We start from the raw sequence: 10,118 nt of genomic DNA on the forward strand, positions 1-10,118 counted from the left end.
TATATATATACATACATACATATCAGAAACTAGAGGAAAAAAAAGAGAACTTATCAAAATATGTCTTAGTAGTAGCAAAATTTGTGAATATATGTTAAAATCTATTCTTAATGTGGTTATGTGTGGAGTGTTCATGTGTTTAGTGGTGAGTTTCTCACTTGTGCTTAAGCATGAATAGCCACAAAAGACATCCTGTATTTCTTTCTACCTTATTTTTTGAAACAAAACTTGAAGATCACTAATTATGCTCTATTGGCTTGCCAGTGCATTCCTGATATGTACCTGTCTCTGCCTCTAGCCCAGGGTTTCAAAGGCACACCACTGGGCCTTACACATGGGCATTTGTTCATGTGTGCACAACAATCACTGATTGATTGAACTATCTCCTTGGCCAGTAAACATGGTTTATAAGTTTTAAGGAATAACTAAGTACTTCCCATAAATAACAAATACCAAAAACTCATGTAGCCCTATGTTATGAATACTTACTTAGTGAAAATTATTGAAAATCTGAGTTCCTGTTCTCAAGGCAAATCCAAAAGAAATAACTTACAACATTGGTATTAGATTTTTTTAAAGTTTTATGCAGTCTTCGACTAAGAATATTATGACCGTATGTACTGTCAATATTTTTTATATCAATATCCCAATGACCTTTGCTATTTCATTAATCTAACTAATCATTTCTATATGAAGATATTGTTCTTATAATGTATGATGTTATGATCAACTGTTAATAATTTAAAAGCTGTCATAAAGTATAAAATATTAAGGGTGAGTTTTATGATACCCACTACCATGGTGCTAACATAATGAAAATTCTGTATGAAAAATTAAGTCATAAAATATTCTAACTAAAAATATACAATGACAAAAATGTACAACAATACATCACTGCTAGTGGGGACTCTGCTTTTTGTTGTTAAATTATATTTCATTAAAAACATAACCACATCTAGCCTTCATGTATCCATTATTTAAGGGATGTGAGAATTTTATCATTAGCATTTTCAGTATATTTAAAATAAATATAGTGGAGCATGATGATACACACATGAAATCCCAATCAGTATAAAGAATGTCCGGGCATGATGATAGAATTGATCAGGGCCATCCCCAACCACAATGAAAATTCAATGTTAGCCAGAGCTGTGAGAGACTCATCCACCTTCAAAAAGAAGAATAAAAACTAATTGCATTGGAGGGAATTTAGTGCTCATTCCATCTATTGTATTTAAAACAATTAGTCATAAAAACAAGGTTAGAACATTACTTTAAAATGAAAAAACAAAAGAAAGATTTTTTATGTAGTTCCCTTCTTAAAGTATTAAGAACAACATCAAGATAAGTCTGACTGACTTTGAAATCTAAATGTGTTTGAGTAAACTAACATTCCGCATTGATGTCATAGTTGATATCTCACTTTTATGTTTTATAAGATCTTTATTTACAATGCAAATGATATCCCCTACCCTGATTTTTCCTCCAAAAATCCCATATTACCTCCCCTGTCCCCCTGTTCACCAATTCACCCTCTCTGCTTCCTGGCCCTGGCATTCCCCTACACTGGGGCATAGAGCCTTTACTGGAACAAGGGCCTCTCCTCCCATTGATGACCTACTAGGCCATCCTCTGCTACATATGCAGCTAGAGCCATGACTCCAACCATATGTATACTTTGGTTAGTGGTTTAGTCCCTGGGAGCTCTGAGTGTACTAGTGACTTTATATTGTTGTTCTTCCTAAAGGGCTGTAAAACCCTTCAGCTCCTTGAATCCTTTCTCTAGCTCCTTCATTGAGGACCCTGTGCTCAGTTCAATGGATGGCTGTGAGCCTAAACTTCTGTATTACCTGAGCACTGGCAGAGCCTCTCAGGAAATAGCTATATCAGGCTCCTGTTAGCCAGCACTTGCTAGCATCCACAATAGTGTCTGGGTTTGGTGATTGTATATGAGAAGGATTCCCAGGTGGGGCAGTCTCTGGATTGTCCTTCCTTCAGTCTCTGCTCCACACTTTGTCTTTACAACTCCTTTGCTTGGTTATTTTGTTCCCCCTTCTAAGAAGGACTGAAGTATTTACACTTTGGTCCTCTTTCTTATTGAGTTTCTTGTGGTTTGTGGATTGTATCTTGGGTATTCCGAGCTTCTGGGCTAATAAATATCCAGTTATCAGTGAGTGCATACCATGTGTGTTCTTTTGTGACTGGTTACCTCACTCAGGATGATATTCTCTAGAGCCATCCATGTCCCTAAGAATTTCATAAATTCATTGTTTTTAATAGCTGAGTTGTACTACATTGTGTAGATGTACCACATTTTCTGTATCCACTCCTCTGTTGAGGGACACCTGGGTTGTTTCCAGCTTCTGGCTATTATAAATAAGGCTTCTATGAACATAATGGAGCATGTGTCCTTATTACATGTTGGAGCATCTTTTGGGTATATGCCCAGGAGTGGTATAGCTGGGTCCTCAGATAGTATTATGTCCAGTTTTCTGAAAAACTGCCAGACTGACTTCCAGAGTAGCTGTACCAGCTTCCAATCCCACCAGCAATGGAGAAGTGTTCCTCTTTATATCCTCGACAGCATCTACTGTCACCTGATTTTTTTAACTTAGTCATTCTGACTGGTATGAGGTAGAATCTCAGGATCATTTTGATTTGCATTTCCCTGATGACTAAGGATGTTGAACATTTCTTTAGGTGCTTCTTGGTCATTCAAGATTCCTCAGTTGAGATTTCTTTGTTTAGCTCTGTACCCCATTTTTAATAGGCTTATTGACTTCTCTGTAGTCTAACTTCTTGATCACTTTGTATATATTGGATATTAGCCTTCTATCAGATGTAGGGTTGGTAAAGATCTTTTCCCAATCTGTTGGTTGCCATTTTGTCCTATTGAAAGTGTCCTTTTCCTTATGGAAGCTTTGCAATTTTATGAGCTCCCATTTGTAGATTCTTGATTTTAGGGTATAAGCCATTGTTGTTCTGCTCAGGAAATCTCCTGTGCAGATGCGTTTGAGGCTCTTTCTTACTTTCCTTTGTTTTAGAGTCAGTGTATCTGGTTTTCTGTGGAGGTCCTTGATTCACATCTGGAGGTTAGGCACAGCCCACAGTTGCGGGATGGAGCCACTTACCCATATCAAAAATATCAACCTAGAAATTTTCTATCTAAAGGAAATGCAGGGACAAAGAGTAGAGCAGTGACTGAATGAAAAGCCATCCAGAGACTGCCCCACCTAGGTATCCATCCTATCTGCAGGCACCAAACCCAGACACTATTGTGGATGCCAAGAAGTGCTTGCTGATAGGAGCTTGATATAACTGTCTCTTGAGAGGCCCTGCCAGAGCCTGACAAATGTAAAGACCAATGCTCGCAGTCAACCATTGGACTGAGCACAGGGATCCCAATAGAGGAATTAAGGGAAGGACTGAAGGAGCTGAAGGGATTTGCAACACCATAGGAAGACCAACAAGATCAACCAATCAGACCCCCACCCAGAGTTTCCTGGGACTCAACCACTAACCAAAAATACACATGGAGGGATCCATGGCTCCCACTGTATATGTAACAGAGGATGGCCTGATCTGGCACCAGTGGGAGGGAAGACCCTTGGTCTTGTGAAGGCTCAATGTCCCTGCATAAGAGAATGCTAGGGAGGTGAGGAAGGGGTGGACGGGTGGGTGTGGGAGCATCCTTATAGAAGCAGGGATAGAAGTTGGATGGGATAGGGAGTTTGAAAATGGGAAACCTGAAAGTGGGATAAAATTTGAAATGTAAATAAATAAAATAACCAATAAAAACTTTTAAGAAAGGGTCAATTCTATACCTCAGGGCAGGATAAACTTTGAAAACATTAGCAAACTATATAAGTATGCATTCTTTTGTTCATTCTGCCAGCTTATTCAAATGGTCTTAAATATATTTTTAAATTAACTACAAAAAAGTGATGTGTGTGTTTGTGTGTGTGCGTGTGTGTGTGGTGTTCCCTGATTATTTGGGAAAACAGGATGTCCTAATTGTATTTTAAGTTTTGTTCATCTTCTTTTACAAGTGTCTGTTTCTATGATAAGAGTTAGTGTATTAAATTTTTATATGTGTAGAAGAATTTTATCATGTGTACAATGATTGTTCACCTTTAATTACAGAAAAACCACACTGCTCTGTATTCTATGTAAACAATTTGAAATATCATGAGCCACATATTACACAACAATGATGGTTAGGGAAATTCAAGTCCCGATAATTCAGCACACTGATAATTTTTAAACAATTACTCAATTTTAACAGGTATTTTTCTGTAACTTTCAAATAATATGTAATACACTTTAAATAATGTCTCTAAAAACAGTGCTATACTGAGCTATCTCTAAGTAGATACTGTGAAGTTTTAAGAGAATTTTTCAGTATATAGCTTATAGTGTTATGTTTCTCTGGCAATTTAAATGTCTACTAATTAACTTTTTTTAATTTTTGTTCACTGCTTTAACTATAAACTATAAACTATAAACTGCTAAATTATAACAAAGTATTGGGATTAGAATATCTGAACAATGCATCATAGAAAAGTGAGATTTTTCATACATAAAGTTTATTTTGAGACTACACTGAGATTCTGCTTAGATGAACTCTAAGATTCATTTGCTGTTAGTTTTATCCAGAGGTAATGACATAAGTCACATTTCAATCTTGCGTTTTCAGAGATGACTTATGTTCACTGGGTTTTAGTATCTTCACATCTGGAATCAGTGGAATTACGTTGTGTTTTGTTACAGTCTGCTAAATGGCCCTAAAGCTGAACTACATCCACAGATAACATAATGGTTCTTGTATCATCTATATTTGTGAAATACTTCAAGTGAACTAGCAAAACACAATAATTTTGATAGTAGTTTTTCTTTTTCATTCTTATATGTACATGCTATGTCTTTACCCCCCATCATTCTTGCCTATCCCCAGTCTCACTCACTGAAAACCTTCTTTTCAACAAGCACTGTCTTCCTTTGATATTTATGTTCATATACTTAAATAATGATTCCTTATTTGAGCATGAGTAGAGTGTTATTTAATGGAACATGAACAACACCCCTGAAGAAAATGACATCCGTCTCCCAGCACCAAAATCCCTCAGTAAGGAATGAGGCTTTGTGAACCCTTTTTTCAGGCATGGTGAAATAGTTGCAGGTCCAGCCATATTCAGGTAACAGTTGCTGTAGTGAGTACATGAGCCTCAGTGTGAGAAAGTGGGAGATGAGAGGAGATAATGGAGGGAACTTAAAATTCAGCATATACAGTATAAAAATGTCAAGGAATATTTCAGAATAGAGAACTTGTTTGTTTCATTTTGTTTTCTTTGAGGCAGGGTTTCAGATAACTCACATGGGCCCCAAAGTTGAGGATGATTTTGAAGTCCTGACCCTCTCGCCTCTGCCTTTCAATAGAAATATTGCAGGCATATGTCTTCACTTGGTGCTGAGGCAAGACTTTTAATCTAAAGACAAACATGGCTGAAGTATTACATGGTTGTGTTTCAATGAAATGAATTTTGCCTTAAGTAGGTCACAGAAAACTTACAGATTACATTTCTAGAATTTAACTAAAAATTGAATGTATATTGTCCATCAGAATAGAATGTTATAAAAATTTGATAAGTCAAAGCAGTTGTGTATATAACTTTAAAATTCTAAAATGTCAAAATTGTGATTGGATCTTATAATTTGTACTTTTTAAGTGTAGTTGGATAGTTAATGATATACTAAAAACTGGGCCAAAATAGTGACAAAATCACAGATATATCCTTATATGTTTTTCAGTTCTCAGAAGGAAAAAGCTCTGCTAGCTCAAGAGAGATCGCTAAAGGGAGGCTCTATGTTAGATATGGAAGGCGAGAGAAAGTGAATAGAGGCTATTAAGTTAGGGACAGAATTCTACAAAAAGCATATATAGTATTCATTACAATCTTGTTAAACTTCAGGGGGCTTACCAGAGACCACTCTGTAGGAGATTGTTTAAATAAATTTAGTTACATGGATAAAATTTTGGAGTGTCTGAGTCTCAGAAAATTATGTGCCATATTTTCTTCATTTTCATGTGTGTTCATGATCCTATAGTGAAAACTATTTTCTTCAGATTATCATACCAGTCCATAATCCACAGCCACCCTGTGGATGTCACAGAAGAAAGGAAGTGAAGAGGTAAATAAATGGCCACTCTAAGTGTCTCGATCCAAAGGCTGAGGAAACACACTTGTGAAATTTTTCCATTTATTGTGCTAGCTCCAGGAGGTCTTGGAAATAGCAGCATTTGATGGAAAAAAATTCTCTGACATCATAATTCACTACACAAAAATAAAAATTACCAGAAGAATTTTTATGTGAAATATTCATCATTGCATATGGATAAATGAAGAAATTTACAGTAAAGGTTGACATGATGTGGTTGAATAAACACAAGGTTTTATTAAATTGTCATTGTTTTCCTTCAAAGGTTTACAGCTAGGTAAAATGGGCCGGCTCTGCCTTTCACTACCTGTTTTTATTAATAAAATTTTGTTGGAATACAGCCATGATCATTCATGTATTGTCTACATCTGCTGTTGTGGATGTGAATAATTGTTATGGACCATCTGTCCTACAAAATATTTTTTATCTGGACTTTTACAGAAAATTTCTGCCAGCTAGATACATGTAAAAGTAACTTATGATCAGCCAAGGGTACTATAAGTGGAAGAAATAAATGGAGCCTTGTGGAAAGTTTGTTAACTAACAGAGACAATAGTTATTTCAGCAGAGGACCAGTAGAGGCCACAGAATATGGACAAATACTTCAAGATCTAATGTAGTCAGATAAAGTTCTACTCAGCCAGACCATACCTCCTTATTGTTCTCATACAGCAGAAAAGGGGACTCTATGTTTTGTGCCAATTAAATAGTTTCGTTACCTCTATATTTATTTCATATTCTTCAGTTACACCTTCCAATTACAGACTAAAAGCCATCTTTAACATTTAATATTAACATTGTCTGGGACAAATTATTAACAGTTGTGCTCTGTGTGAAATAGAACTCAAAAATTAAAATGAAAGACACAAAGTATTATAAAAGATGGATTCTACAACTTACTTTTCTTACTTCATACACACATACACCCCCACACACACATATATATATATGCATATATATTATACATATATATACATATATATCCCCAGTCTCACTCACTGAAACTCTTCTTTCAACAAGCACTGTCTTACTTTGATATTTATTTTAATACACTTAAATTATGATTCCTTACTTGAGCATGAGTAGAGGGTTATTTAATGGAACATGCACAACACCCCTGAAGAAAACGTGTGTGTGTGTGTGTGTATGTGTGTGTGTGTGTGTGTTCCTTGCTTAAATCCCAATGACAAACATCCAGAAACAATTTTTAAAGGACTAGTCAAACTTTCATAGTTATACTAAAAAGGTCTTTTTTATTATGTTTTTATCAAATAACAATGGGAGGTTATTTTTTTTTTACCTAAAACAACCAAATTTATTATTAGTAGTGAACAGAAATACCAGAAGATTAAAACAACTGTTCTATTTGCTCAGTTCTTCAGCAATTTCCCTAAACTGTCCATTTGTTTGAATAACTTTACTGGTTCATAATAGCAAATATGTGTTCTCTAATGGTGAGACTGTCACTCTTTATTTATTTCCTGCAGAACCAAAGGCTCATTGTAAATGGATGAATACTGCAGCTGTTTCTACAAAACCACTCAGTTTGTTTAATTAAATTTATTTGCCTGAAGCACATTATATGTTCTAAATTATTAGTAGTCATAGCATTTCATTTTAGAATATGTTACCTTAATTTATCTTCTTTCATTAAAAATCTCATGAATAAGCCAGAGGTTCCTTTCATATGATAAGCTTGAACTAATTTCAAGGCATCCTCTAAAGAGACAATCTTTAAACTCAACTGCCATGTCCTTCAAAAGAATTCATTTCAACAAGTACCTTGTTTTAAAATGTTAAAACTAAAGTTTAAATATATAATCCAATTTTTCTTTTAATCTTGATTCTAATTACTATGAAATCAGCAAAAACGTATTAATCCTAAGAGTAAAAAAAGTAGTAATGTAGACAGATGATCTTTGGCTTTTATTTAACTACAGCATCTTCATGAATTCCTATTCATGGCTTCTGCTACATCTTCTAAAAAATCATAACAAAGCTGCCACAGCATAAAATCCAACTTTGGAAAGCCAGGCTGTCTCTGCCTCCTCTTACCTTGAAGCCATGGAAAGATCAGTTTGTTTCTCTAAATCATTCACAAATATGTTAATTAATTTAAATTGATAAAATCATTTATTTCAAAATTTACATAAATTTTAACAATTAGTTCTTCTCAGTTATTAATGATATTTTATTGACTTAATTTTCAAAACTGTATATTTGTATTGAATTATTATTTTTATTTACTATCATTTCCAAAAGTTTATATTATATGACTATTTTGTCATGCTGGATGTGAAATATTTGAGCATGATTTGACTTATATCATCTTATTTTACTTTAAACAAAAATTATAAAAATCCTATCTTTCATTTCAAGTTTCAATTCAAAGAAATACAAGTATGATTCATAGTAAAATTTTATATTTAAATATATTGAATAGCAAATATTTTTCTCATCTATACATGAAGTATTTTTAAACACATTTAAAAAATAAATGCACAAATATGAAAAGTTTTGTAAGTCCTAAAATGCACAGAATAACAACAATTTATTTGGGCAAACCATGTGCAAATACAATACACAATATAGTTAAAATGCATTTAAAAAGACTAAATTGTTCAATATGTAGTGCAAGCCTTTGAACCAAGCTCTTGGGAATCTGAGGCTAAAAGCTCTCCAGTTCAAGGCCAGATAGGGCTACATAGGAAGATCTATGAAAGAAGGAAGGAAGGAAGGAGGAAGAGGAAGAAGAGGAAGAGGAGGAGGAGAAAGAAGAGGAGGGGGAAGACGAGGAGGAGGGGAAGGAAAAGGACAAAAGAAAGAAGAAGAAGAAGAAGAAGAAGAAGAAGAAGAAGAAGAAGAAGAAGAAGAAGAAGAAGAAGAAGAAGAAGAAGAAGAAGAAGAGGAGGAGGAGGAGGACGAGGAGGAGGAGGAGGACGAGGAGGAGGAGGAGGAAGAAGCAACTCAAGTTAGTCAACAAACACTATTCTAGAAAAATTAAAATTAAATAGAAAGTTTCAGGTTGACCAAGATTCAGTATTTTCAAAGATTTTCAAAGGTGGATTATGAGAAATGGCTCTATATGAACATATCTACCTAAGCATAATAATAACTAGAGTTTACTCACAGTCACAACTACCTTTGTTTTACAAGCATCCATTTATCACTTTATCTGATACAAAATATTCATTCCTTTTTATTGTTCTTGCTTTCCTGTTTCTCTAGGCAGCTGATAGAGTATTTTGGAACTTCAGGTCTCCAAGAACTCCAAGATCACTGGAGTCAATTCATATAATAAAGTCTCTCATAATATTTATGATAACATGAGTTCTTTCCATCAGGAGAACCCTAAGAGACACACAGATTAAAAATGAGAAGACATTTATTTTTAGGATGAGAGATAAAATTACAGTTTTGTACACAAATAAGACTAATTGCATAAAGAATCAAATACTGATAATGTGAGAAGGAAAACACAGTAAAATGTTTTCATAGCCTGATAGAGATGAAATCCAGAGTACATTCAGAAAAGGTACTCTTGAGAATCCAGTGATGGACTCCATTATAACAAGGGAGTACATGGCACACCACGTTTCTCTGACACTGTGAAATTCTACTTAAATGTCATCTCCTTTTCTGCTTCCTCCTCCTCCTTCTTCTCTTATTCTTCCTCTTCTTTTTTTACTTATTTTGCTTCTCTTCTTAACTCTTATTCTTCCAGTAAAATAAGAGTAAAAGATCATATCTTCAGAAGGGAAATGGATGGAAGAGTTGCTCATAGGTTTGAAAAGTGAAGACAGCCCGGGCAGTAGTGGCACACGCCTTTAATCACAGCACCTGGGAGGCAGAGGCAGGTGGATTTCTGAGTTTGAGGCCAGCCTGGTCTACAGAGTGAGTTC

Source organism: Mastomys coucha, unplaced genomic scaffold (assembly GCF_008632895.1).
Source record: "Mastomys coucha isolate ucsf_1 unplaced genomic scaffold, UCSF_Mcou_1 pScaffold6, whole genome shotgun sequence".
Taxonomy (NCBI): Eukaryota; Metazoa; Chordata; class Mammalia; order Rodentia; family Muridae; genus Mastomys; species Mastomys coucha.